Source organism: Mirounga leonina, unplaced genomic scaffold (genome assembly GCF_011800145.1).
Source record: "Mirounga leonina isolate KUSES-001 unplaced genomic scaffold, KU_Mleo_1.0 Mir_127, whole genome shotgun sequence".
Classification (NCBI taxonomy): Eukaryota; Metazoa; Chordata; class Mammalia; order Carnivora; family Phocidae; genus Mirounga; species Mirounga leonina.
The window spans coordinates 62,341,529-62,368,953 of record NW_023270316.1 but is presented as its reverse complement, the minus strand read 5'-3'; the positions used below and the strand labels follow the sequence as shown (position 1 = coordinate 62,368,953).

The 27,425-nt window shown below is 44.6% G+C and overlaps 2 long non-coding RNA genes across 2 annotated transcripts in view; both read right to left on the bottom strand.

Moving 5' to 3' along the window:
* The window catches only part of LOC118009483, a 139,871-nt gene that overhangs the window by 45,607 nt on the left and 66,839 nt on the right, over nucleotides 1–27,425 (bottom strand). The gene's annotated exons all lie outside the window — the stretch shown is intronic.
* On the bottom strand, nucleotides 13,290–20,844 carry LOC118009484. The gene is made up of 3 exons (XR_004678947.1): nucleotides 20,827–20,844; nucleotides 15,958–16,057; nucleotides 13,290–13,304 (listed from the first exon to the last, which is right to left on the bottom strand). It is a non-coding gene; the product is annotated as an uncharacterized LOC118009484 (long non-coding RNA).

Sequence of the window (27,425 nt, the reverse complement as noted above, 5' to 3'; positions counted from 1 at the left end):
GGAAATGCTTTCCCAGCATCCCCCTCCTCGTGGCAGTTTTTTGTTTACATGTGTGAGTTCCTAGTTGGGAAGAGTGGTAGTTTATTTATATCTGTTTACCTAGCGGCTACCCGCTGCTGGCTCATAATATGTACTTAGAAAATGCATGTTGAATGAAGGAATGAACAGATAAGCCATTTAAATGAGAACCTGGATTTAGTCCTTGAAGAATTTGAGCTTTACATTTGTAAGATGTCTATGCTTGATATGCCATGGCTACCGAGCCTCTGGTACCGCTTTAACGAATTGCCTCATTTAATCCTCCAAAACCAGCTCCATGAGGTAGGTGGAATAATTATGTTAATTTTTCAGATGAGGAAACAGAGGCACAATGAGGTGATGTAACATGCCTAAGTTCCCACAGCTAGAGAAAGGCAAAGCTACACTTGGATCCCCAAATCCAACGCCCTGTATCCCTCTCAGGATGCTCCCTCCTTCCTGTACAGAGGAAGTTGTATGCAATTGGACAGCTTGATGATGCAAAGTCGTGATGACTAGCTTCTAAAACAGATGCATTTGGGAACTGGTAAGGGATCCTCCCAGAGTGTGGCAAATTTTAAGTACTGATTCCATGTTGTCTCGGGCCATTGTCCTGCCACTGGGGCTTACTTCTCAGTGTGCCTGTCTTTGGAAAGGAAGAAGAGGAAGAAACATGAGCTTTGGGGTCACAGAATCCTCACAAAATGAGAAGACAGACTTTATCATTCACTGGCTCACTGACCTTCTCTGGATCTGTTTTATCATCCTTAAAATGAGCCCATAACCAGGGTAACATTGGTTGATCCTGGTGTTTGTAAGAATAAAATAAATATGTATGAAGAACCAAGTATATTCACTGGCGTTTTCTCTCCATGCTAATTATTTGATTCTAACGTGCTATAGGTTTTGAAAACCAAGCTTGTTAGAATTGCGCCTTAAAAATCTACGGCCATACCACCCTGAACGTGCCCGATCTCGTCTGATCTCGGAAGCTTAGCAGGGTCGGACCTGGTTAGTACTTGGATGGGAGAATCGTGCCTTAAAAAAGCATAAACAAGGTCCTGATTTGTGCCATTCTCTGCATAAAGCCCATAAGCTTTAGAACGTATCTGCTCCTGGCAGTGACACTGGCAGCCCTGGAGTCTTCTTCACTTTCCTCCGGCTTCTCGTCCATCTTCCAGACGGACACGGTTGGGTTCCGGATAAGTGAGGGATGCCGGTGGGCAGGAGTCTCACGTGGCTCACCGCTGGGTGGCAGCATACCACACTTCCTTTATGGCCACTCGTCTACGTAAGTGGAGCTCCACTTAGGAGCCCACCCCCACTTCTCAATTTCCTCCATTGCTTTTGATGCAAACGATCGGTTGCACTTTTAGGTAATAGCAAATATTGTTTGTGTGTGTGTTTTATGCACTCATTTAGGATGACATGGAGCCTCGCCAACGCCAAACTAAGCACATTTGATTAGACCATTTTCACTGGGAGGTTTTTTTACACAAAATTATCTACAATTAAAAACATAGAGAAATTTTCTCAGTGTGGCACAGCTTTTTAAGAGATAGGGACAAAACCCTTATGGAAAAAGCAATTTATAATGCCAGTAATTTTCTACCTCTGTCCTGCTATTATTAAGGATAGCAGTTTTAAAAGGAACTCTTAGCTCTGGTCTCTCCGCTCAGGCTGTGGGCTCACATAATGGCCTGTCTCTAACTTGAGCCCATTGCCACGGGAGTAATTATGCGAACACTCAGAAGGACGATTTGCTACAGAAACAAAGAAGCAGTTGGGTTCAAAATGAAAAATAATCTCTATGAGCATGAGGGAAAGAAGCATGATGAAGTGGGGAGGGCCCAGAGAGCACTGTTTTATGTGGAAGAGTGCTGTGAGCAAAAGTTTTGAAATAAAACATCAGAATAAGATGATAGCATGTGTGAAATAAATGAGATAATTTTCTCGATGCCCCCTTTCCCTCTCCCATATTTTTCAGTCACAGTGCGTGGTTAGATGGTCCCAAATAAATAGCTCTTTACAGCCCCTGTGATATTTCCTGTACCAAGCATTCCAAGTGACTAATTTTAATTTCACAAAATCCTGGAAAAGAATCACAGACTTCACGGCCATAAACGTGACCTGGGAGTTCAGCTTGTCCCATTCCTCCGTCTTCACGAAGGTTCAAACCAAAACTTTCCCAAGATCAAAATCGACACTGGAAATATCACGAAGTAATTTTTCTGAGGCCCAGGACAAAGGACAAGGCCACTGACAAAGTTCCCTCCGTGTAAAGGGTCAAGTTTTTTGTCAAGGAAGGAACACAGGATCTGGAGCTGGCAGACCCTGGTGAAAGTCTGGGTTCTGGAGTTTGCCAGCCCTGCCACTTGGACAAGTCACGTGATGCCTCTGCGCTTGGGATACTTCAAAAGCGGAGATTCTAATCTACGTCCAATGATCGGGTGAGAAAATGGATAGGAAAGTGCTTTGTAAACCAGGGAGTGTTATTTAAACACCACTTAATAGAGTTGTGCTCACTCAGTCCGTTTCTCCTTCAGTGAGCCAAAGAATCCAGTCCTCTACCACTCAAACCCAAACGAACGGACATCTGCAGAGCAAGGATGTACCTCTGTGTGCACAGGCATGAGCAGTCTCTGCAGCCTGGAAGGAGGTGAGAGCTGAGAAGGAAAGGGAAGCATGAAACCCAGCTTCCTCCCAAAAGGGGATCTGTGCCCTTGCCGGGGTCCAGCCTTGATCTAGGGCTACAACGGTGTCGGGGGGTGTGGCAGGGACCTGGATTTGGCTACTACCTTGCAGAGTGACTCTAGGTTACTTATTCACTTGTTTGGTTACTCATTCAAAATAAATAGTGATTAAAGACACAGGCTCTTGAGCCAGGCTGCCCAGGTTCAAATCTTGGTTCCCCCAATGACTTGAGAGGTTACTCTGAGGGGCGCCTGGGTGGCTCAGTCAGTTAAGCAGCTGCCTTCGGCTCAGGTCATGATCCCAGGGTCCTGGGATTGAGCCCCGCGTCGGGCTCCTTGCTCAGCAGAGAGCCTGCTTCTCCCTCTCCCTCTGCCTGCCTGCCACTCTCCCTGCTTGTGCTCACTCTCTCACTATCTCTCTCTCTGTGTGTCATATAAATAAATAAAATCTTAAAAAATTAATTAATTAATTAAAAATCTTTTTTAAAAAAAGAGGTTACTCTGAGATAAATACAAATACTAGCCAGTATTTATTGAGCATTCAGTCATGTTAGCACTATTCCAAATGTTTTATGCATGTATATCAACTCAGGTGATCTTCGCAACAACCCTACCAGGTTACCCTGTTATTATTCCTTATATTCCAGATGATGAAATCGGGGCCAAGGGGCTTGAGTAACTTGCCCACGGTCACTCAGCTGGTGAGTGGCAGGCTCACCCACTCATCAGGTGTGCCGAACTCCCCTTAAAGAAATGTGTCCTAAAGGAGAATCTGCCACTCAGTAAAAGACTCGGTGATAGCTATTGTTTATTGTTTATTTATTAGGTATTGTTTGTACAGCAACCACTTTGCTAGATGCACGTGCGACATGCAAGCTCCCCAACCCTACCCCATAAAGATCACAAATAATAACACCTGCTCTATTCATTCCCCACCATCGTCCTGAGGACCAGGTCAGAAAGGCATTGTGTAAAGCTCTAGGTGTGCTTTTCAAAGAGAAAAGCAACTACCATTGGAAGGCGCAGTTAGCTTTAGTTTATTCTAGCTGAATCTGACAGTGTCCTTGTAAGAGGAGAAACTTAATTCAAGAGATGCATTATAATAATCTTCTTGTTGGAATAAACATCATCTGGTGCTGTGGCGAGTGTCTAGAACTCCATTTTCCAAAATAACTGATGTGATTTTGTCATGCCTAGAGTGTCTCGTTGACTCCAGCCCTGTTGTCCTAACTCTATGCGTGTTTATTTCCCGACAGAGGAGGACACTTGAAGGCATATGAATTGTCTCTTTTCTTTTCCAGGACTGGTTGGCCCTCTATCAGAATAGTGGAGAACTAATCTTTCTAAATACCCAATCAACATGCATTTATTGAACAGGTACTATTTGCAAAGCGCGATACTAAGGACTGTGTTTGTTGATGTTTTCCTCAATTTATGTCTATAGTTCCAGACTAATTCTGTTATAATTTTTACATTGCAAGGATCAGAGAACACACGCAACAGGGGGCTCCTTCTCCTTTTTATCTCCAAGAATGTCTCATGGAAGAAAAATGAGCCTAATGCAATTTGTGAAAATGTTAAAGAGCAACTATGGTTATTTTCGCCCAAAAGGCAAATTTCTGGGGAAGATAGAATCATAATAACATAATGTTAATCTCACTTTAACTGAAATTTCTTTTACCACCTACTCTGACCCAAGTTCCAGGATATAATATTTACCAGCTGTTTTACCTTGAGCAAGTTACTTAACCTTTCTGGACCTCAGTATATTTATCCATAAAAGGGGGGGGGGTGACTACTCATGAAGCACTTGGAAAGCATTTATTACTTCATTTAATCCCCTCAAAAATCGCGTGAAGTAGTTGCTGCCGTCCTCGGTTACATCTGATAAAACCGAAGTTTAGCTTCCCGAACAAAGCAGTATACCTAAGTTCTCACAGTTCCTGAACAGCAATGTGAAGACTCAAATCCACTTTCTTTCCTTCAAAATGCTGTGCTCTTTTCCCTGGGACAAAGGACCAAGCCAAAGAAGGATCGCCACTGGAGAATTCAAAAGCCTAGACTATTGGTGTCAGATTTTATTTCTATTCAACTCAATCGTCCTTATCCCAGTTATTTGGACACTCTGGCCCCAGAGTTTCTTGGTATCTGTGTTTGCAGGTCAGTACTCAGAGAACTTCTCATAAACAGTTTCAAAATACAAATGCTCCATTTCAAAGGTAAGCAAAGCCAAGTTGACTTTAACGGCAGAGAATTCCGTTCCTCCTGCTCTGTGGCAGGCTTTGTGTGTTAGAGGTCAAGTTTTCCCAGCGATAAGGGGGACTTCACTAGGAAGTTCTCAAAGCAGAAAAGCGGAGCAGGAGGGCCCCAAAGGTCATCAGTGGGGAGATGGCCTTGAGGGGAGGCCTTGATCTATGTGGGCTTGCCACCCAGAGTCGGGCATAAGCAAATACTCACTATTTCTGCCAAAGGTTATGCGCCTAAAGGAGCAGCTGACCTCGCTGGGATAGCCTCTGACTATGGCACTTGCAGTGAAGAAAGGACACCGATGTCCAGGTAGTGAGTGAAACTGAGAAACTCCCTTAGGGGGAAGCGCAGTGCGTTGTAGTGCCTTAAAGTTTACGATAGCGTCTTCTGTTGCTACAATATCTTCTCCTTCTCCTTCCCCTCTTCCTCCTCCTCCTCCGTTACCCATCCTCTTACAGGACAGGAGTCAGTCCTTTTAACTCAATCCATTGGACTCAAAGCCCCTTTGGTCCAATATGTTTATATTCTTTTATTTCACTAAAACCTTGCAAGGTCGGCCTTGGCACCAAGCCCTACCAGGTCCCACTCAAGGTGATGTGTGTACATTTTTCTCCCCCCCTTTTTATTAAGATTTTATTTATTTATTTGACAGAGAGAGAGACAGCGAGAGAGGGAACACAAGCAGGGGGAGTGGGAGAGGGAGAAGCAGGCTTCCCACCGAGCAGGGAGCCCGATGCGGGGTTCGATCCCAGGACCCCGGGATCATGACCTGAGCCAAAGGCAGACGCTTAACCAACTGAGCCACCCAGGCGCCCCTTTTCTCCCCCTTTTGATACACTCACTCTTAGAAGGGGTATTTCCTTTGGGTTCCTAGTCCTTGTGCCTGTCCCTGCAGGGGGCTGCCGAAGAGCACCACTCTCCAGGCTCCAGGTAGGGAAGCTTCAAGAGACGAATCTGGGGTCATTACTTAATGAGGTTACAATAAATGATCACATCTGATGGCAAGAGACATTGACGATCAAGAAAATTAGGAAAACAATTTAAAGCAGAGCACTGCCGTGTGTTTTATTTAAAAAATCATGAAGAGGGGCGCCTGGGTGGCTCAGTCGTTAAGCGTCTGCCTTCGGCTCGGGTCATGATCCCAGGGTCCTGGGATGGAGCCCCGCATCGGGCTCCCTGCTCGGCGGGAAGCCTGCTTCTCCCTCTCCCACTCCCCCTGCTTGCGTTCCCTCTCGCGCTGTCTCTCTCTGTCAAATAAATAAATAAAATCTTAAAAATAAAAAATAAAAAATAAATAAAATAAAACCAGCTGAGGGGTGCCTGGGTGGCTCAGTCGTTAAGCGTCTGCCTTCGGCTCAGGTCATGATCCCAGGGTCCTGGGATCGAGTCCCACATCGGGCTCCCTGCTCTGCGGGAAGCCTGCTTCTCCCTCTCCCACTCCCCCTGCTTGTGTTCCTGCTCTCGCTATGTCTCTCTCTGTTAAATAAATAAAATCTTTAAAAAAAAAAAAAAAAAATCATGAAGAGCCTACCCCCCAGCAGCATGAACTAGGAAATGCAGGAAAATGATGGTGTCCGCTCCAGTCAAGTCCCCATTCTCCTCCCAGAGGTCCTCCTGAGGGAAAGGAGGCCAGTTTGGAGTCAGATGCACAGGGTCTGCTCCAAGCCCAGCCGGGCACGCAGGAGACCCTTCTCCTGCCCTCAGGAAGTCGGGGCCAGCCTGCCCCCCGTGCTGGGCTCCCCTTGCTATTCTGCTCCTCGGAAGAGGAAGGCCACCTCACTGTTCAAGTGCTCACATGATGTCCACAGGGTCCCAGAAGCTGAGGCGAAGGCCCGGGGCTGTCGGCCTAGCGCATCTCCTCCATGCTCAGACACTGCAGGCCATAATTCCCCGCATGACAGTGTTGTGTAAACTTGGCAGCCATCACCGTATCCACCCTCTGCCTCCTTGGCTAAACCACTGAAATCCTTAGAGCCTTCTTTGCTAATCTCCATGGCTCACCTCTGAGGGCTCCACAGAAAATTCTCTCTTCCGTGGTAATTCGGGTCCGATTTGCAGAACCCAGATTCAGCGAAGGATTAAGTAGTTTTCCACACTGGCTGCCTTTTGTGCCTCAAGTCAGCCCCAAATGGCTTAATTCATCTGCTGGACTCGGACTACATAGATTGTAGCCTAAAATTCCTTAAATCATGAAAGAATCCCCAGGACCCCTCCACTTAACTCCATCCACCCTCAGCGTGAGTGCAGGGCAATATCTGCAATGAGACACAGAGAAGGACCCACTTATATAACTGGGGGGAGAGAGAGAGAACCTTTCATGACTGCGGCAAAGTAGAAACCGTATTATGCCATCGCGGGATTTAGTATGCGAAGCTAGTGTCATTTTCTAAAAAGAGCTCAGAGCTGAGAGACAGGAAGCCTGGATTCTAGTGTTGTTCCTACCACTTGAAAAGTAAAGGATTCTTAGCCTTTTTTTTTTTTTTTTTTTTCTTTGTGGATCCCTTTGAAGACCTGCTCAGTGCTTTGGAACCTTAATCTTGTACGTACAGCATTTGAGGGAACAGATAACAGAGCTTGCCCCTCAGGGTAAGACATCCTCCTCAGCCTATTTCTGTAGGCTTTCCCGGCACTCACACCCACAGAGGCCATTAATCCTGCCTCAGGAGGGAAACGATCTAGCAGGTTATATTTTTAAGGTTCACAATGCTAATTGTCCCATATAGCCTGGAGAGTGAAAACAGAAGAGTGTTGAGAAGTTCACAGAATTGGGAGGGTAGCTCCATCTTGTCCTCGGTTTTCACAAAATGCTAAAATTGTCTGCAGCTCCTCAGAGCATTATTCGCACTTCCATATGGTTTATATCCTATAGCAGTCGAGCAATTCATCAATCTGTTTACATACTGATGTTATACTTAGATTGATATTTAACTCTCCTCCAAATCGCTGCCTTGTGAAAGATTTATAAATGACTGATTTGCAGTAATAGAATAGATACTGCACTAAATGGAAAATAGTAATCATTTAGGTGTAAGTCATGGTTTCTTTTTATTTACACATACATAACCACGCATTTACACACACGCACGGAGAGCGGGCTATGTCAGAGCCCCCGACACGGGTATGTATGCCAAATACTGAACGTTGATTTGTTATGCAACAACCAAACTTCTGGATATGAACAGCCTCATAGAAAAAATGTATATAAAGTAAATGTATAGCTATCAATATGCACACAAAAAGTGTGCGCTTAACTTACCACTTCCTTTCACTACTTGTTTTTATTTCATGGTAAATGTCACAGTGGTATTTGAAATCTGTCAGGAGACGACAACAACGTATGGAATAAATAGCGCTTTTTTTTTCTACTCTTAGAGCATCATAGGATCCGAAAGTTGGAAAGGATTTTAAAGGCTGTTTACTCTGGCCTCCAGTGTAATACAGGAAACGCCTCTTTTGCAACCTTGACAGATGGTCATACAAGCCTCTGCTTGAATACTCCTAGTGATGGGGAGCTCACTTCTGTATAGATTAAAATAATTAGGAAGATCTTCCTTATATCAAGCCAGAATTGGTTCCAGGGAATTTCCATGGCAGATCTAAAACCAAATTTGGCTTTCTTCCTCTTCAAACTAGCTCTTTCTTTTATGTGTCTTATTCTAATTAATAGAACCACTGACCAACTGCTAGAAACCAGGCCCCACATATCCCTCGTCTTCCCATTCAATTGGTTACCCAACCAACCCAGGTGAGTGTGTCTTTGTAAAATAGCCTCTTGGGTCTACTGCCTTCTGTCTGTCCTGAGGCTTTTGTCAATCATTCCTGGATTATTGCCATAGCCAATAATGGATTACCCTCTAGTCTCACCTTTATGGTCATTCCCAAAATGGAATTAAGCCTTCCCTCCATAAAACCCTACAGTAAAGCCCTATAGCAACACTAGAGTTGATTAGTCTCTGGTTCTGCTTCCCAGTTGTATGTATATATGTATGTATGTATGTGTGTATGTCTTCGTGTTCCACCGAACACCCTACCCATTGCAAGTTCCAGACCTTTGGAACCCCTTACGGTGCTAAATTCGTTCCTATTATCCCTTAGCCATTGTACTCATAAAAAGTTAGATCTTGTCACTATTATTACTATTGTTATTACTATCCTTAGTATTGTTAAAGTCTCAACGCTAATTAGCGGTACTGATGAAACTCAGAGCTCAGATGATGGGATACCTCCCAACATGGATACTAATCAACCCCACACCAGCAGTTAGGTAAATCGGCCAGTGATAGATCTAACTCTTCAGATTGTTTATAGGTTGTATTTGAAGTTCTGTTCGTAAGTTAGTTGTTCAGAACTCCAAACACATTTCCTCATGGAAATAACATTTCAGATAGGGTCAGCCCACACGGATAAGCTGAAATACTCCACAAGTGTAGAAGGGGTAACACAAGACTGTTATACACTATACTTTAGCTAAACAGACAAACAAAAATTTATTTAAATAAAAAATTATGTATTATTTAAATTTTATTTTAGCTATTTTATCCAGCTCTTCCCTGAAAACAACTGTCCTGAGATGATTATAGCACTATCAGCATTGAAATTCATCCCCACTGAAGTCTAGGTGACAGAGGCCAGATTGTTCTCTAGGGCAGTCATCTCTGGGAGCTCCCACCCTCACCCAAGGGCTTCACAGAGGCAAGCACACAGTAAACCTGTCTCCTGAGTGGAGATAAATATTTAATGGCGAGGGGTTAGAGGACACAGGAGCCCGAGGGTGATAAGGTGGAATGGTGGGGGAGAATTGGTGAGACTCCAGGGTTAGCTGAGCTTTCTCAATGGTATGGGTGTAACTCCTCCCTAACTCCTATTTTTGATGGGTACAGAAGAGAAAGCAGGTGCTAAGCCTGAAATCCTCAGTGGGGGTTGATAATCACCCTGGTATCCTGTGCACAGTAGAGATTCCTATATAACTACTTCAACTAAGAACCATGGTTTTCCCCCTAAATTAGCCAAAAAGAGAGTTTATTCAACCTGAATGACCCCGGAGAGTTTGTTGGTCAACAGTCTACCAACAGGCTCTATATTCTTCAGCAGGTGACCTATGCTGGGAATTGCCAAAATCCGTGGAAATATTACTTTAATCACCTAGACAACCTTAGACCCACTAAATTGATGGTTGCCATCGTGTACTTATGTTCTTCCCCTGCGGCTCAGAAAAATAATGTGAGTTTTCATTTCTAGCCTACAAGCACCCTCGGTGGTAATAATAATAGCTTCTTGCTACAAGCTAGCCCCCGTTTAACTGACAGGTCTGGGCCTGACTGACTCATGAAGGAAATATACTCTCTCGTCTCCCTAGGAGTCCCCCAAATCTTGAATCTCTGATTGTTCATCTGGAACTAAACTTACATACATCTCTTAAAGCCAAATGTTTAATGAAAATATATGTACATATAAAACATCTTACACAAGTGCTTAGAGCCTTACTTACAACCACCAAGAAATGGAAATAATCTCCATGCCCTCCGACTGTCGAATGAATATAGTCCATGCATTGTACTACTTCCTACAGTGTAGTCCTACCATACAGTGTAGTAGTACTATACTACTTCACTGCTTACTACTAAGCAATAAAAAGGTACAAACTATTAATACATGCAACAACCCGGATGGATCTCAAATGCATGATGATAAGTGAAAGAAGCCAGACCCAAAAGGCCATATACTATACGACTGCATTGCTATGACATTCTGGAAAAGGCAAAACTAGAGAGGCAGAAAACCAATCAGTGGTTGCCAGGGGCTGGAGTAAGAAGAGGTTGACCTCAAAAAGGGGCATTTTGAGGGCGCCTGGGTGGCTCAGTCGGTTAAGCGACTGCCTTCGGCTCAGGTCATGATCCTGGAGTCCCGGGATCGAGTCTCGCATCGGGCTCCCTGCTCGACAGGGAGTCTGCTTCTCCCTCTGACCCTCCCCCCTCTCATGTGCTCTCTGTCTCTCTCATTCTCTCTGTCTCAGATAAATAAATAAAATCTTTAAAAAAAAGGGGGGGGGCATTTTGAGAGATGATGGAACTGATCTCTATATTATTGATCATAGTGGTGGGCACACAGAGTATGTGTTTTCAAAACTCATAGAATTGTACAATAAAAAGATTGAATTTTACAATATGTAAAGTATCCCTCAGTAAACTTGACCAAAACGAATTTTAATATAAAATATCTTGTAAAGAGAACAAACAAACAAATGGCTAAGTGAGATTTTACTACTCATAACCCTGATACATGTTCAGGTAGATGTTTTTTAATTGAGAATGGTTAAAATGAGAGCTGAGGTCAGGAGTGAGCAATATTCATCCAGCAGGGTAAGCTGATTGCTGTTCTGAAAGACCACAGAAGGCCCTTGTGGGAACAGCATTTCAAACTTGTCGCTTTCTAGAACTTATTGATAATGGAGGTTGGGATGGCAAAGGGATGGCTAGAATAAAAGCCAAGCGTAGTGGCTGAAGGTACATGGCTGTCAGTGGTCTTCCTCTAGAGCAAAGGCTGAAAGCCTGAATGATCTATTAGCAAAAATATGATGCAGTGTACCTATAGTTTCCAAGTACCTCTGAACAGCATTTCATTGAATCCTTCTAAGAAGTTTCCAGAATGAGGGTTATCATCCCTGTTATGTAAGTGAATAAGCAGAAGCTGGAGCATATGGCTTAGCCAGATCACAGCAAGGTAGTGGACTGTAGCGCTGGGCCCTGGGGCTTCTGATTTCCTGCTTTCTTTGTTGGTTGGTTGGTGGTGGTAGTGGTGGTGATGCTTTAAATGGTAGTTAAGCTCTTCATCCCGAAGAGAGCCCATCATCAAAATAAGAAGACAGACTGGTAGATGGGGCGCCTGGGTGGCTCAGTTGGTTAAGCACCCTCCTTTGGCTCAGGTCATGATTCCAGGATCCTGGGATCGAGCCCCATGTCGGGCTCCTTGCTCAGCATGGAGTCTGCTTCTCCCTCTGCCTGCAGTTCTCTCCCTCTCTCTCTTTCTGACAAATAAATAAATAAAATCTTAAAAAAAAAAAGACAGCCTGGTAGAGACAGATAGATACTTTTCTTTCACTGCCAAGATAAAAATTAGGGTAAGTTTCTGGAAAAGAGACATAAAGTAAATATCAAAGTTTTATCCAGAATAGTCAGACTACAGCTGCATGAAAACAAGCATCCGATTTATAATTGTGTAATTCAGGGCAGCGCTCAGGAATTGTGACTACACAATTGAAAACACCCAGATATTTGGAGTTTTGAGGTGAGCTGTCTGCCATTTTCCATGTGGCGTAGGTCTCTGGGAGTGTTTGGCTCACACACCTTCTAAGGAACCCAGGGGAGGCACAGGGCAGCTGGGTTTCTGGAGGAGCATTTCAGTGTCTCACAGAGTTCTGTTGTGATATCTGAAATCACTCGACTCCGTGTAAAAGAATGGGAAATAAATCACACCTTTCACACGTCTTCCTGGTAACATAGACCCCACTGCTACATTGCACAAGAAACACAGATCATGTAATGTTTTTCGTTGGCATAGGAACAGCCTTGGAAATTTTCAAACCAGAAGGGTCAGAATGTTAGGAAGTTTGTAGCAGGGAAAATTCTTGCAGGGGCAGCTGATAAGCTAAATATCCTGACTAGACTCTCTCCTCTCTTTCTGGCACACCGCCTACCTGAAAAACAGAGTCCTGTGTGATTCGGGAACAGCCACACGAAGCGGATGGCGCCCTCACACCGCACCCCTACTTAAAGACCTTCCGGGGTTCTGCCATGCCCATGTGGGAACGTGAGGCCCAGAAGCATTGAACGTGGGGTTAGTGCGAAAGGAAAAGACGGACAGGATGTGACAAGTGCGCTGTGTGCGCTGTTACAGATCACGCTGCATCCCCCTCTCAGTCGGGGTGCGTGTCAGAAAGAAGAAAGAGTTCAGAGGAGGTTTCAATCCACCCCATTGCTACCCGATGCTCTGGAGATTGGATTTCTCCCCTCTCTTTTTTTGCATGTCTCAATTTTGCTCACCACCTTCTGGCAGCAGGCCCACACCTTCAGGATGAAGTGGAGAACATTGCAAAGTCCTCTCTTCCTTTGTTCCCCTTGTTTTTTCCTTTGTTCATCCAGTTGGAGGAAGAGCCCAAAGGGGATAAAAGGGAGGTGGGCAGGGAGGGGCATTCCCCAGTCAGCAGGACAGAGGAAAAGCTGAATCCCTCAAAGGCAAGTGCCTTAGATGACTCTGAATATTAATAATTATTCATGATGATACATCCCCGTGCCACCAGCAACCAACCTTGAACAGCATCTTGCCTGCAGCAAACTAGTTGGTGGAAATCTGAATTTTCAGAGAAGAGAGACCAGGAATTAATATTGCATTAGTAAAGTCTACACTTGGACAATATTCATTAAAACCTCCTTTAAATGGCCAGCTTCTTTTAGTAATACACTTTATTTATTTATGGATTTATGGATTTATTTATTTATTTATTTTTACTCTTTTCAAATTTTTATTTTCATTCCAGTTAGTTAACATACAGTGTTATATTAGTCCTCTTGATTTTATTTTATTACTTTTCTATTTTTCTTTCATGAAGATAGAAGTGTTTTTATTTCTTAATTTATTTTTCAAAATTTTTATTTAAATTCTAGTTGGTTAACATACAGTGTAACGCACTTGAAATACGACTAGACTTCTAAAAATGCAATTTCTCACGTAGCTCTTTGGGACCACAGCTATTGGGGTAAAGTGAGTCACACCTGCAATAAAGTCAAAGTTTCCAGAGGAGAACATTCTCCATTTCTTTCACCACTTACATTAATACTCTGGTAAGATTAATCCGTAAGCAGGGAATGTGAGCTTTAGGCTGAGCTGAGCAAAGACCTCTGTCCCAGGCCACAAGGGGACCCTTTTGAACATTGTTCCTGGCAAGGTGTACAGGGTGATAATAAATGCCTCTCTGGACCAGAGTCAGTCTGTCTGTCCCACAGCAGAGCAGAAGAGAGCTTTCCAGCTTACATGGAAAAGGAGGAAGGAGAAATACGGTGGCAAGAGGGATGAGCTTCCTGATCGTTTTACTTTCCATGGCTCTGGGTTTTATGGGACCAGTGGGAATGAAGCAAGTGCATGAACTGTGAGTGAAATAAAGCAAACCAATAGCCTTTTCATCCTAATGCTTTTCATCCCGTCCCTCGGTCATGTTAACCTTTGAGGATGTCTGTGCCTGGACTGTATGTCACAAGGGCAGATCGTAAAACATCTCTTGCCTTGGCCCCAATCCTATTTACAGTATTAAAATAAATACCAAAAATTCTGTAGAAATGATCAGCAGGAGTTGTGTTCAGAACCCCTGAAACGGCTTCCAGTGTAATAGCAAATATTTATTGAGCACATACTGGATGCCAAGCACTGTATGAAGCAGCAAGGCACCCACTATGAATATACCCGGCACCTGGCCTCAGAGTTTTGCAGTCAAATTGAAAGACAAATACATACCAGACAACCCCAAGGCTACCTACCAAGGGCTAATACAGGGACACGGAGTAATTGCAACATGGAGGAAGGAAGGTCAAAGCAGCCCCCCAAGTGCGGAAGGGGCTCTGGCTAAGGAAGGATACTCCCAGAAGAGGGTGCTTCAGCTCAGCTGTAAGTAAGTAACCAAACCAGGAGACCCCTAATTAGGGCCGTGTTTGCTCCTAGGGAATTCTCAACTCTAAGAGCACTGAATTTTCCATCAAGATTGTTGCCAATTTAATTTTTCCATGAAAATATATACACATGCACATACATACACTTGCCCTCAGTCTTGTCAGACTGAGAGCAATTATTTTTTTGTTGTTCTATCTTCTCAGATCATGGATGCATTTAGATCTAAATTCCAAAGGTGAATAGAGAGCAAATGTACCTCAGTTCTGTGATTTCAGGCACTCTAGGGAAAGATTTAGGGTAGTAAGTGAGTAACAATTAACAGTGTTTTCCCATCTGATTGGCAGATCATATGGTGTTTGCTTTTTAGAATTAATTTAGCTTTCTAGTAAGGTTATCTTGCACACTTTCCAGGGTCCCCTGATATAAATAGACGAAGCACTAAGGAGGAAATCAAAAAACAAGTGTGCATGTGTCTGGAACATGGTGACAACTGTGTGGAGTGGAGGAAGACAAATAAATATACAAGAAAACAAGTAACAGAAAGCTGTGGGACACAGCTGGTCACTGCCACATCTTCACCAGATCAACTGGTTGGTCATAAATGGCTAAGCTGGAAATTCAGGTCAAGGTCAAGGAGTTCTAGGTGGTGGTGAAATGATGGAGGTGTTTGGCTCTCCTAACTTTTTTTTTTTTTAATTTTTTTATTTATTTGACAGAGAGAGATACAGTGAGAGGGGGAACACAAGCAGTGGGAGTGGGAGAGGGAGAAGCAGGCTTCCCACTGAGCAGGGAGCCTGATGCGGGGCTCGATCCCAGGACCCCGGGACCATGACCTGAGCCGAAGGCAGACGCTTAATGACTGAGCCACCCAGGCGCCCCTCTCCTAACTTATTTTTAAAAATCGGCTCAAGTTTGGCAAATTTCTTTCAGAAGGAAATAAAAAAGAAAACCTCGCCACTATTAATCAATAATGAAAAATGGGTCCAGTTCCAAAGTTGCCTAGGGCAAGTATTTGCCAATGGCAAGCTGGGGACCATGAGTGAATATTTATCAACCTAAATAACCTTAGTTCCCTCTTTTTTTTTTTTTTTTTGGCAGGGAATGAAAAAAATGCTCATAGTCTGACAATATTTACGTTCATTTTATTTATAAATCTGATTAACAATATGTCCTTCTTGATGTAGATTCTGCTAAACCAAAGGGGAGGGAGGGTTGCCCATAACACTAAGTTTGAGCACTGAGAAGCCCCTCAGGGCTGGACAGACTGGGAAGGGAGAATGAATTCCCAAATAAAAGTAGCCATATTCCAACTAAAGGAATTCGGGGGTGGGGAGAGGGGTACCTGTCAGTAGGGCAAAGCACCGTACATACCTGCCCAACCCCTAGTTTGGCGCATTATGTCTTCTTCCTTTACACATCATACGTGAGCCTGGGATGGGAAGCTGAAAAAGGAGAATTATCTTTTTTTTAAATTTAATTTTATTATGTCATGTTAATCACCATATATTACATCATTAGTTTTTGATGCAGTGTTCCACAATTCATTGTGTGCGTATAACCCCCAGTGCTCCATTCAATACGTGCCCTCCTTAATACCCACCACCAGGCCAACCCATCCCCCCACTCTCCTCCGCAGAATTCTCTTCTTTTTCCACATGAGTTGTCCGGGTCAGTGCCTCTTTCCCATGGCCAACTCAGTTACTAGCACGCAGACACAGCTGATCAAGTGTTTGGTAAATGACAATCTCATCCACCCACAGACAGTGAGATTGGTATTTCCAAAGTCCTCTCAGTCCAACTGGATAAGCATCACCTGGGAACTTGGTAGACATGCAAATCATCAGGCCCCACCCACATCAGACTGATTCAGAAAGCGGGAGGGGGGGGCACTGAAGCCAGTTTTAAGAAGTCCTTCAGGTAATTCTGATGCAGACTCAAGTTTGAGGACCACCACTCCAGAGCCTGATCTCAAAAGATCAGATATGATAGGTACACCTGGTATACCTGTCACAAGCGAGAAGAAGAACGTTAGAGTGTAGTACCTGTGTTTAAAGAATTTTTAGAAAAAAAGCTAAACATAATTTTCTTTCCCAACTAATTTATATCCCCATGAGGTAGTCTGTTTTCCCATTAGGTTGAACTCAGGTCCAGAGTAACAGTTTTCTCATTCCCCAAATCTCCAAAAAAGCCCAAGGGACAACTACACCCTGAATTTGGGAAAGACACTAAAACAATTACCATTTTAATGGGAAAGGATGCCTAGCAAATATTGATCCGTGGCACAACCATGCACTGGGGATGGAAATTAAGTCATCCTTCAGGATAAAAGCATCAATAGATTCTGGAAGAATGTGATCAGATGTCACCTTCTTCCTCCTCTCTTTGTTCCCGCACCCCGTCCTCACCACACCCACCCTCCTTTCCCCCTAGAAACAGAAGTCTGACCCTAGAAAAGCACAGGTGTCCCTCCCATGCCCACCCCGTTAGATCAGGCACACCTCCGCGAGGCCTGTTGCTCTAGGCCCTCCAGGATATGCCCCATTCAGGGTTGCCCGGCAGCCTGGCTTTCTGGCCTTTAGAAATGGTGATGGATTCATTTAGAATCAGGGGCTACCGAGCTAGGAGCTCAGGTGCTGCAGAAATGGCAGGTGGTTGGAGCTGACTTGACAGCAATTAAATGTACAAATCTTTGATTAGGCTCCTGGGAATGGAGTCATTAGCAACCCAGAACGGACCAGCTTGCTTTCCACCGCCTCATTAGCTGCTCCACCGATGTTACTTTAAAAAGCCAAGGGGAGGGGGGTAAGAAAGCTCTCCAACACAGAAGGAGGAAAGTTGAGTGACAAAGGCGGGCAGGGAGGGGAAGGCGCCCTTGTAAGCATTTCTATCTGAGCAAACAGGTGCCCTGCTTTTTTGCGGTGTGGACACGAAGGTGCCTGTTTGCTGGGCTGTGAAGTAGCCCTGTGCCTGCCTGATTTATCTGCCCAAAAGGGTGGTTTTTGCTTTTTTTTTTTTAGTCTACTTTTTCAAAATCCTCAGTTGATTCACTCTTCCAAGCCGAAACCTCAATGAGCGGAAGCCCTGCTTCGGGGTGCAGAGTCCGGATTGACCAGATTTTGTGTGGAGCTGCTATAAGGCTCTGTCTGCCTTCCCCAGTGTCAGGTCTGGGGTCCACATCCACCTTTTGGGGGGCTACAGACCCTCAGTGTCAAAATTCTCCCCTGCATGGTCCTGGACCCTCTATGATCCTGGCTGAGACCTAAACTTGTGGACATCCCCGTCACTAAGAGAGCTAGAGTCTGGGTAAAACCAACCATGCAGGTTAAGTAATCTTCCCAACCGGGAGCTTTAAAACAAAAGGGAAATGTTCTCACAACCTTAATGTAAAATCCTGTGTGACCATTTACTTGATATAAGCCTAAGTCATTGTATAATTTATTATTTTTATTGTTCCCAATCTGCCCATCAAGGGATTAATAGTTACAAAACATGCTCCCCGAACAGTTATTGATCACCTGTTATAAATCTCCTATTAATTGCTGTGGGAAACATATGGGTGAGAGGACATTCTATCTTCGACTTTGAGATCTATTAGGAAGAAACATCATATACACCTTTCCTTATTTTTTCATTCACTCATTCAACAAACACCTGCTGTGCGCCTGTTTAATCACCGCACTTGTCAATAAAAATACAAAGGACAATAAAGCACAATTATTATAATTGCTCACTGTCTGATAAACATTTTACATGTTAAAACTCATTTAATCCTTGCAGCAACTCTATGGGGTAGCGACGATTATTATTTTCATTTTAGAGATAAGAAAACTAAAGCACAGAGAGGTTAAGTAGCTTGCCCAAGGTCACATGGCTAGTAAATAGCACAGCTGGATTGTAAACCCAGACGGTGTGGCAGCTTCACCACTATGCTATGCTCCTTCAAGTTGCTTCCAACTTAGAAAGGAAAATAAAAATCAAAAGCAACCATCTCAATACCATGTGATAAGCGCACCTGTGCAGAGCATGTAGAAAAGTACATGGTAGGTAGGGAAGGGGATTAAGTGACTGTGGAAAAGAATTCACACTGGAAATGATGTTTGATCTGGGTTCTGAATTAAAAAGAAGAAAGGCACAGCCTTTCAAGAAGTTAAAATCTAGTAAGTTACTTCACTAAATGTCATTAAGACAGTCATTGAAACTTAGATAGCACGTATATTGGGAACCTTGAAAAGGAAGAGGTCACATCTGAATGTATTAGCAAGAACGGTTCTTTTAAGGAGATGGTACTTAAGCGAAGCCTTTAAGAGCTGGTTCAAGTTTAGGATGGAGTCTTGGAAAGAGCAGAAAAGTCAGGAGAAGAGGAAGGGAAGGATGGGATTGGAGGAGGAAGGAGAGAGAAATATAAACGTTTCCAAGGAGGTGAGGTGAGGAGATAAGGTTGGAACAATGATTTGTCTGAGCATGAATGAGAGATTTAAATTCTAGAAATCTATGAAGGCTTTAGGAGGGAGGAGAGTGAAATAAAAATGCCTTAGAAATATCAAGAAGAGAAATCGAGAAATACCATTTAATTAATATGATTAAAAAGTATATTTTCAAGCTAAGAAACATAAGAGATTGTTTTTATTCAGAATAACAACCCACTACCAAGAGTTTTTGTGAGGCTCAAACATGGTAACAAGAGCGATTCCTTTGTTAAAGCATAACGTGCTATACAAATACCATTTCTGCTTTTAGCAATACATTTCTATGGTCTTCAATTCAATTCTCTTCTGTCCAAAGTTAGGATGATACCCAAGCATATCTCCATGGCTAATGAATGGGAGAGACCATGTCAAGAAACTTTTTATCTTGCACCTGATGAGTGTGGAAGGCCTTTCCAAATATCCGCCAGACGAGTCAGAACGTACATGTTCAGAGCCTCTTGGCATCCCGAGGAATTGGCTGTGATAACACCCACAGCGGTGTGGGCTCTTTCTCTCGCCACATCAAGATGGTCTTGATTAAATTAAGGTAGCACCACAACCTCATTCACTATGTTCTTTAGTTTTCTGTCCAACCAATTCACTTCTATTAGACCACAGCCCAGCCTCTTCTAGGGGCGGCTGGGTCGGTTAAGCATCGGACTCTTGGTTTCGGCTCAGGTCATGATCTCAGGGTCATGAGATGGAGTCCAGCATTGGGCTCCATGAATCTCTCCCCCTGCCCGCACCCCCACACTCCACTCCACTCTCTAAATAAATAAATAAATAAATAAATAAATAAATAAATAAATAAATAATCTCTTTACCTCTCTTGCTGTATTCTTATTTTGGAGGGGGACAGGGAGAGCTGGGTTCATTTTCTACTACATGTTCCAAATGCTTGTTTAAGTGACTTCCTGATCTTTCTTTTGCCATTTCTATGTAGAGCTGGATAGCCTCCCCTCAAGCAGGTCTGGGTAAATGTTCCCCCATCCCTCGCTAAAAGCACATAAACACCATGCTATCCCTCAAGTCACTGGGGAAACCTCTGATTGTAGTGGGAGGTCATCCAATGATTCTGGAGTTTCCAAAAGCTGAAGCTGATGCATAACACCAGGACAAGGACAAGGAGGCATTTGAAGTTAAATATATTGTTTTTCATGATTGTGAATTGGAACGAAAATGAAAATGGGATCTAATCTGTCAAATAATAATAAGATACACAGCATTGCTTCTGAGGTCATTTCTTTCCCTTGAGCTTCATCGGGATAAACAAGAAGACAGAAGAACTACTGTTAGCTTCTTGAGCCTGTTTTCAGGCTTGTGGCTTGCTACCACTATCTCACCAGAACCACTAGTGGCCTTGCATCCCTGCACTTTCACTCTGCCTCAGTGGCAAAACTCCAACCCTGAGTAAATACCACAACCTGCCTTTCTCTTCCTATTCCCAACCCATTAAACGAGGGAGGAAGAACACCGCCCAACAATTAAGATGGGCGCTGCCCCAAATTCATGGTCTTCCTCAACTGAGCTTCAGGACGGAGGCTCCATCTTTCTCTTGCCTTTGCTCAGCATCCTTTTAGTAGAAATTCCACCTCTTTGCAACTCTCCGGAAAGGTTTAATAACCTCCTGTACCCCTCACTTATAGCATATGGCCTCCATTTCTCCATCTTTTAAAAAACCTGAGATTGTTACATACAAATTTTAAGCTTGCCCCACTCCCCCGCAAAGAACTTCATCCACTCACCTTGCCTAGAGTCTCATAGAAGATGGAAGAGATGGTGGTTTTGTTTGCTTGTTTTGTTCCCATGCCATTCCAGACCAACCTCTTTCCTCTTGAGCTCTTCGTATCATGTCCACCCATCTCCTTTTGGACTGTGATGCATCAAATACCTTCTTCTTCTCTTGCCTTCAGAATTTCTCTGTAAATTCTTTTCTATTAGATACAAACTTTCTTCAATCTCTCCCACTAGCAAGGGGGAAAAAAATGAAGCATCCTCTAACTCTGTCTAGCTACTTTTCTTTCTTCTTTTCTCAAAACATATCTCAAAGAGTCAACATTCTGTGTCTCCACTTCCTCATCTCTCATTCCTTCCTCCCCTTCTTGCCCTCCTGTTTACCAATCAGTCAGCTCCTCTCTGTCCTGCTTTGGTGGGCTTCCATGTGGCACTCAAGATAGGTGATGTCTTCCTTCTTCCTCACACTCTCTGCTCTCCTGATGTCCATCACACTGCCTTCCCTTACTTCTCCACCAACTGCTCTGATCATTCCTTCTTCACTTTATAGACTCCTTCTCCCCTTATGTTCCTTAAATACTGGTGTTTCCCTGGATTTGGTCCTTGATCCTCTTCCTCCCTCACCCTACATTCTTTCCCTGGGCAATCTCATCCACTCTCGTGGGTTCTATAACCACCATCATGCTGGCTACGTCTGAATCTGTCTTTCATCTGGGACCTTCCCACAATCTTCCCTGTTATGTAAACAATAGTCTCCTGGACCTATCAAAGCTGACTACCCACTGATTCCTCCCACCCAAATCTTCTGGACGATCTTACCTTTGTTGTTCCTACACAAGTTCCTTTTCTATGTTCCCCATCTCAGTGGATGGATCACTATTCATCCAATCTCCCAGATTGGAAGCCCTGGGAATGTCCTCAGTTCTTTCTTCTCTTTCATCAACTCTGTCACATTTACCACAAATATACCTTTTCCTATTAATCCCTATTGTGAGGTCCCCAGGTTAGGTAAGCACTTATCATCTCTCACCTGAACTACTATAATATCACTAACAGGACTTCCTGCCTCCAGTCTTGTCCTCCTCAAATCAGTTCATGACATACAACCCTGAAGAATCTATCTAAATTGCAAATATGGTCATGTTATTCCACACTGAAAATCCTTTAAAAAATTCCCACTGGCCTATAGAATAAAAACCAACGATAAGATTTTTTTTAATCAACACCTATGTCTCTGGCCTCATTGCTCACCATGTCTTGTGTTCCACTGCATTTCCAGTAACATCGAGCCACAGGTGGTTACCATCATCACAATCATCGTTGGTATTATTCAGTGAGTGTTTACCATGTACTAGACACCCTGCATGAGCTTTGTATCATGTACTCCTCACAATAACCTTATCTGATAGATGCTATTCTTTTTTCTCATTTATATATAAGGAAACTGAGTCGGAAAGAGGATATGTAATTTGCCAAAACTTGCCTAGCTCGTAAGTGACAGAGATAGAATTTCAACCCAGGTAATTGGACTCCAGCACTCACTCTCTTAATTTTATCACACATTGCATGGCTTGCCTTCTGTTCTCCCTTCTGCCTGGAATGCCCTCTCCCTCCCATCCTTGCCCTTTCCTGCCATCTTCTGCTTATCCTCAAAGACTTGGCTTAGACCTTAGCAGCTCCAGGTCACCCTCCCCGAACCCCGGGGCTGGTGCCTGCAGTGCCTGAGGTACTAGGGTGTACGGTCCCTCCCACACCCCCCTCATGCATTCAGCAGTGCCTGCACTTACATGTTTTCCTGTAAATACCTCTTAATTATGTGTCTCCCCCATCAAACTGTGTCTTATTCATCTGTACACCCTCAGTGCCTACCGCGGTGCTTGACATAGCCTAGTAACTCAGTGTCTGCTGAAGGTGTTAAGTGGTAAAAGCCTGACCATCAGCAATCTCTTCCTCACTCTGAAAAATAAAGTGACATATTCAAGTGGCAGGCAGATGATGACTAATCCATTTCAGAGATCTGTGATTTGAAGGATTCTTCTCCGCAGCCAAGAGCACTGCCGTCCTGAACCATTCATGACGACACCTTCCCTAGCCAGCCTAAACCTCTGCCCTGCAAGTAACTATTGGAAGACTGAGTCAAAAGCCATGGAGAGAGGTCACATGGCCAGTGGGTGGCTCAATATACTTGCCTATTTTACATGAAGTTCATAATTTTATACTACGGTAAATTCCCCAGCCCGCGTGGCAGCCCTTCACATTGATCTCCCTCCATAGCTTTACATCCAACCACTCACCCCTTAGGACTCCCTTGGCAACTCTCGCCATGCCTCTGGCCTTTCAGCCTCCATATTCTTTCTCCTGCCTGCCTTCTCTGCCCTTGCAATTCCTGCCAATGCTTCAAAAGCAGCTCAGATGGCACTTTTTGTCTACAGCCTTCTCTGTCCCCCTGGCCAGAAGTGACCTTCCAACAGTTATTCCCTACATTAACCATTTGGAGAATAATCATATACCAAAATTAATGCATGCAACATCCTTCTTCATGGCCCAAACAGATCTCTGAAACAGTTGTCTATCATTCCTGTTTTGGTATATTTGTGTCTTCTCCAGGGAAAATGTAAGTTCTTTGAGAGCACAAACATGTTTTACATGTTTCTTCCCCGGTGCTCAATTAATAGGGACTGATGGTTTATCTTCTCTTTAAATCCTTGGTTCTTCCCAGCCTTTCCATGACAACTGTCTCCCTCTCATTCCAGACTCAAGCAGGGGACTTCTTTTAATTTCTCATTTGCCCTAGATCCAGGCTGTCACCAATCCACCTGATCCTTCCCCAGTGACACCTGACTGATCGACTTCTCTGTCTGTAGCTCTGCAGCCCTGGCCCAGCCCAGCCCCGTGATCCCGTGCTACACGGAGGACCAAACAGGAGCCCCCAAGCCCCTCCTCCTCTACCTTCTCCAGCTCTCCAAAACCACCTGTGCTATGCTGTGCGGCTACTGGTTAAGCAAACCCCCAAATCTCGTGTTCCTTGCGTACTTTTAATAGCACTACAAAGGGGAGGAGCTAACAGACAACATATTTACAGAATGCCTATGACTCTGAGATAATTGGAAAACTCCCAGAACAATGGGAGATATAAATAGGAACTGCCTTTACTAGAGCCCGACTACAATTTTTAGTCTAGAATCAAAGCTCATGGAACAATTTTGTTCCATGCACTTTTGCAAGAGTGTGATGAAACCAGCTTATTTGTGGTTTAATTTTCCATTCAATATGCTGCTCTGTTTTATGAGCCAGATAACTCTGTGAAGCAATTATGGCTAATGTACAGACTCGGGCAGGTGGCAGAAACCCATGAGCCAGTGACAAAGGACTAGCACATGGGTGGGTCACCGACGTGCAGAATCAGCGGGTGTGGGATTCAGGTAGGGGGAAAGGGGAGAGGTCTTGGATAAGGAACTGGTGACTGAGACCGTAGCTTTTGAAAATAATCATTTGGCAATTCTGACTGATAGGCGAAGTGACAAATAGAAGTGGTCACTTTCTGGCCAAAATTTCATATTATCTCATCATGGAACAAAATCACAGGTGTCACAGATCACTCCATTACCTCCTTCACAGGTGCTGGCCTTGTACAATGTTCACCTGCGGCATAGTAAATTAATAATTTTACTGAGTGCTCCCTGGGTGCCCGATGCTGTTGGTTTTAAGCGCTTTGTCGTAGAACTCTTCGAAACCTCTCCCCAACACCCTGAAATGGCTATCGGTATCCTCCTTCTACAAATGAGGAAATGGAGTCTGAGAGAGTTTAGGTTTCTAGCCAGAGGTCACAGCGCCAGGATCTGGACTCCGGCCGCCTGATGCCCACCAGCCGGCTTTCGTCTCTGGAAGCTGACGACTGATAGAGGGCTTTCCACGCTCTGCGTACCGTTTGAAGAGTTTGGTCACTGGTAACTGGTAAGCCTCACAACAACCCTATGAAACATGAACTGTTTTTGTCCCCAATATACAAAGGAGGAACCTGAGGCCCAGACAAATGATATGAGTCGCCTGAAGCCACGTGGCTGCCCACGGCTCCGATGGAAGCGCGGGCGCTCTGGTCCTGAGGCCACACTCTTGAGCGCTGTGTTGTAGGACCCCCATCACCAGTCACAAGTGGCAAAGGCAAGGCCACCATGCAGGGCGGCCAGGAGATAATGTTCTCAGGCCTTAGTACAGAGCCTGGCCTGGCGGGGGGGGGGGGGGGGGGGGGGACCGCTGTACCCCTCCCCCCATGCCTCTCTGCAGACTTCCATATCCAGTTGGCTGTCTCCCTCTTCTTGGCTGTAAGGCGTCCCGGTGCCCTTTGTCTGCTGCAGTCCTGGGTCAGACAGGGACAGGACCCCACTTCCTGGGGCCAGGTTTTGTCTCCAGCATCATTCGTAAGCAGAACTAGGATGACATGGCTGTGAGCTGTAGTTTCATTAGAAAGAGATTCAGCAGAGCTCAAGTCCTCGGGTGTCCTGATTCCCCTCGTCTGCTGAGCAGACGGCTGAGCAGCCAGCCGTGCCCGTTCTAGCACCTCTCCCCAGGCTGTTAATATCGCCTGCGAACCCCTGTTTCTAGCGTGGCACCTCTGACTCTGTTTACTTGTCTGCCTGCTTGCTCTCAGTTAATAAAGTGGAATTGATTTGGCGACTTCACAAATAAGGAGAGGCTCAATTCTGTTTAAAAACTGGGATGTGTGGTGAAGTGGAGGGTAGACGGTGGCTGTGTTGCCCCGTTTCTGCAGATCGTCTAGGGAAGCTCAGCTGGAAGAGGTAGCTGGGGAGGGGGGGGACGGTGTGTGGCCTGAAAGCTCAAAGTCCTGGCCCCCTCCTCTTTCAGGGTGAATGTTGCAGAATCTCCAAATAATAATTCTAAGTGGTTTGCATCTGATATAAGAAAAAAGAGATTAGCATAGTGCTGTGATCAGACAAAAGATGGGAAATGTGGTGGGTTTTTTTTTTAAGATTTTATTTCTTTATTTGACAGAGAAAGAAAGCACAAGCAGGGGGAGAGGCAGGCAGAGGGAGAGGGAGAAGCAGGCTCCCCACTGAGCAGGGAGCCCGACGTGGGGCTCGATCCCAGGACCCCAGGTCATGACCTGAGCTGAAGGCAGACGCTTAACCGACTGAGCCACCCACGAACCCCGGGAAATATGGTGTTGTCAGATTATGCTGTGCAACATAAATTTAGCTGGGGAAAGAATCTAGGAAGTCAAGCTCAGGACATGAGCGGGGCCTCTGGGTTCCTGCCCCAGCTCTGTGGCCTGCGGTGAGAAATGAACATGTCCGCACTCAGCACCCCCACTCTGCAAAATGGGGCAGTGGCAGCTCTGCCCTCCCCAGGGGGTGGCTGGGAGAACGACATCTGTTGTGATTTGTGAAGCACAAAGCACGTGGGCTGCACAGTGAGCTCCCAGTAAGGATTAGTGACTGTCATTACCCATTACCTGTGAATGATAGAGTGAGAACCTGTGCTCAGGCCTGGGCAGCCGGGGTAGGGGTGGCAGGATTAGAAAAGGAACTGCAGAACGACTCTGGAAGGGATACAAGCTTTGCTGGCTTGTGCTGGTACCTCTCCCCATGCTTTTCATTATTGCCTGGCTGTTCACTTGCATTTACCTGTTCACCTGCAGGAACAGTCTATGACTAGACGGGTTTTTTACACTATTCTTCACCTTTTGTGGATGTCTGTTTCATAATAAAATGTCTTTGAAATACTAGGATTTTGTCATGGGTGATTTTTTTGTTTGAAATGTATTATCCATTTTCTAGACACTTTTTTTTTTAATTCATGTATTAAGGTTAACCAACTAGAAATAGAAGTTGGGCAATTAGAGAAGAAAGTAGAAACAGTTAACACTGCCTTATGAAAACTCTTTATTTTAAAAATTTTTTTAAAGATTTTATTTATTTATTCGACAGAGGGAGAGAACACACAGGCAGAGGCAGAGGAGAAAGAGGCTCCCCGAGGAGCAGGGAGCCCGACACGGGGCTCAGTCCTGGGACCCCAGGATCATGACCTGAGCCAAAGGCAGACGCCTAACCGACTAAGCCACACAGGCACCCCTTATGAAAACTCTTTAGAGCAAGACCAGCCTGGGTCCAAATCCCAGCTAGACCACCCACAGGGTTGGTGTCTTTGGGCAACTGACTAACTCTTCTGTTCCTTGTTTCTTCTCTTCATTAAGTGAGGTGAGGTGTCCCTGCTGCCAGGATGGAAATGAGGTTTAAATGAGACAACACACATCATGCCCCCAACCAGCCACACAGTAGGCCCTCAATGAACGGTGACCCTTTCCTTCTGGCTAAATGGACTATAGAGGTGGCCGTAAGTGGACCGGGGGTTGCGTGATGCAGGACAAAGGTCCAAGGCTGAAAATAAGAGTTTTGTGGGGTTGGTGAGAAATTGGTCTTATATCCCCCATGAATAGGGCTCAAAGCAAAATTGTGGAGTGGAGGCTGGGCTGCTTTTCCTCATTGGCCAGTAGCTTCGGGCCTCCCTAACACATGGACCCCAGAGTGAGTGAGACTCCTTCCTTCATGCGGATCTACAAATGCCAGGTCTTAAATAGAATGACTTCTAAGAA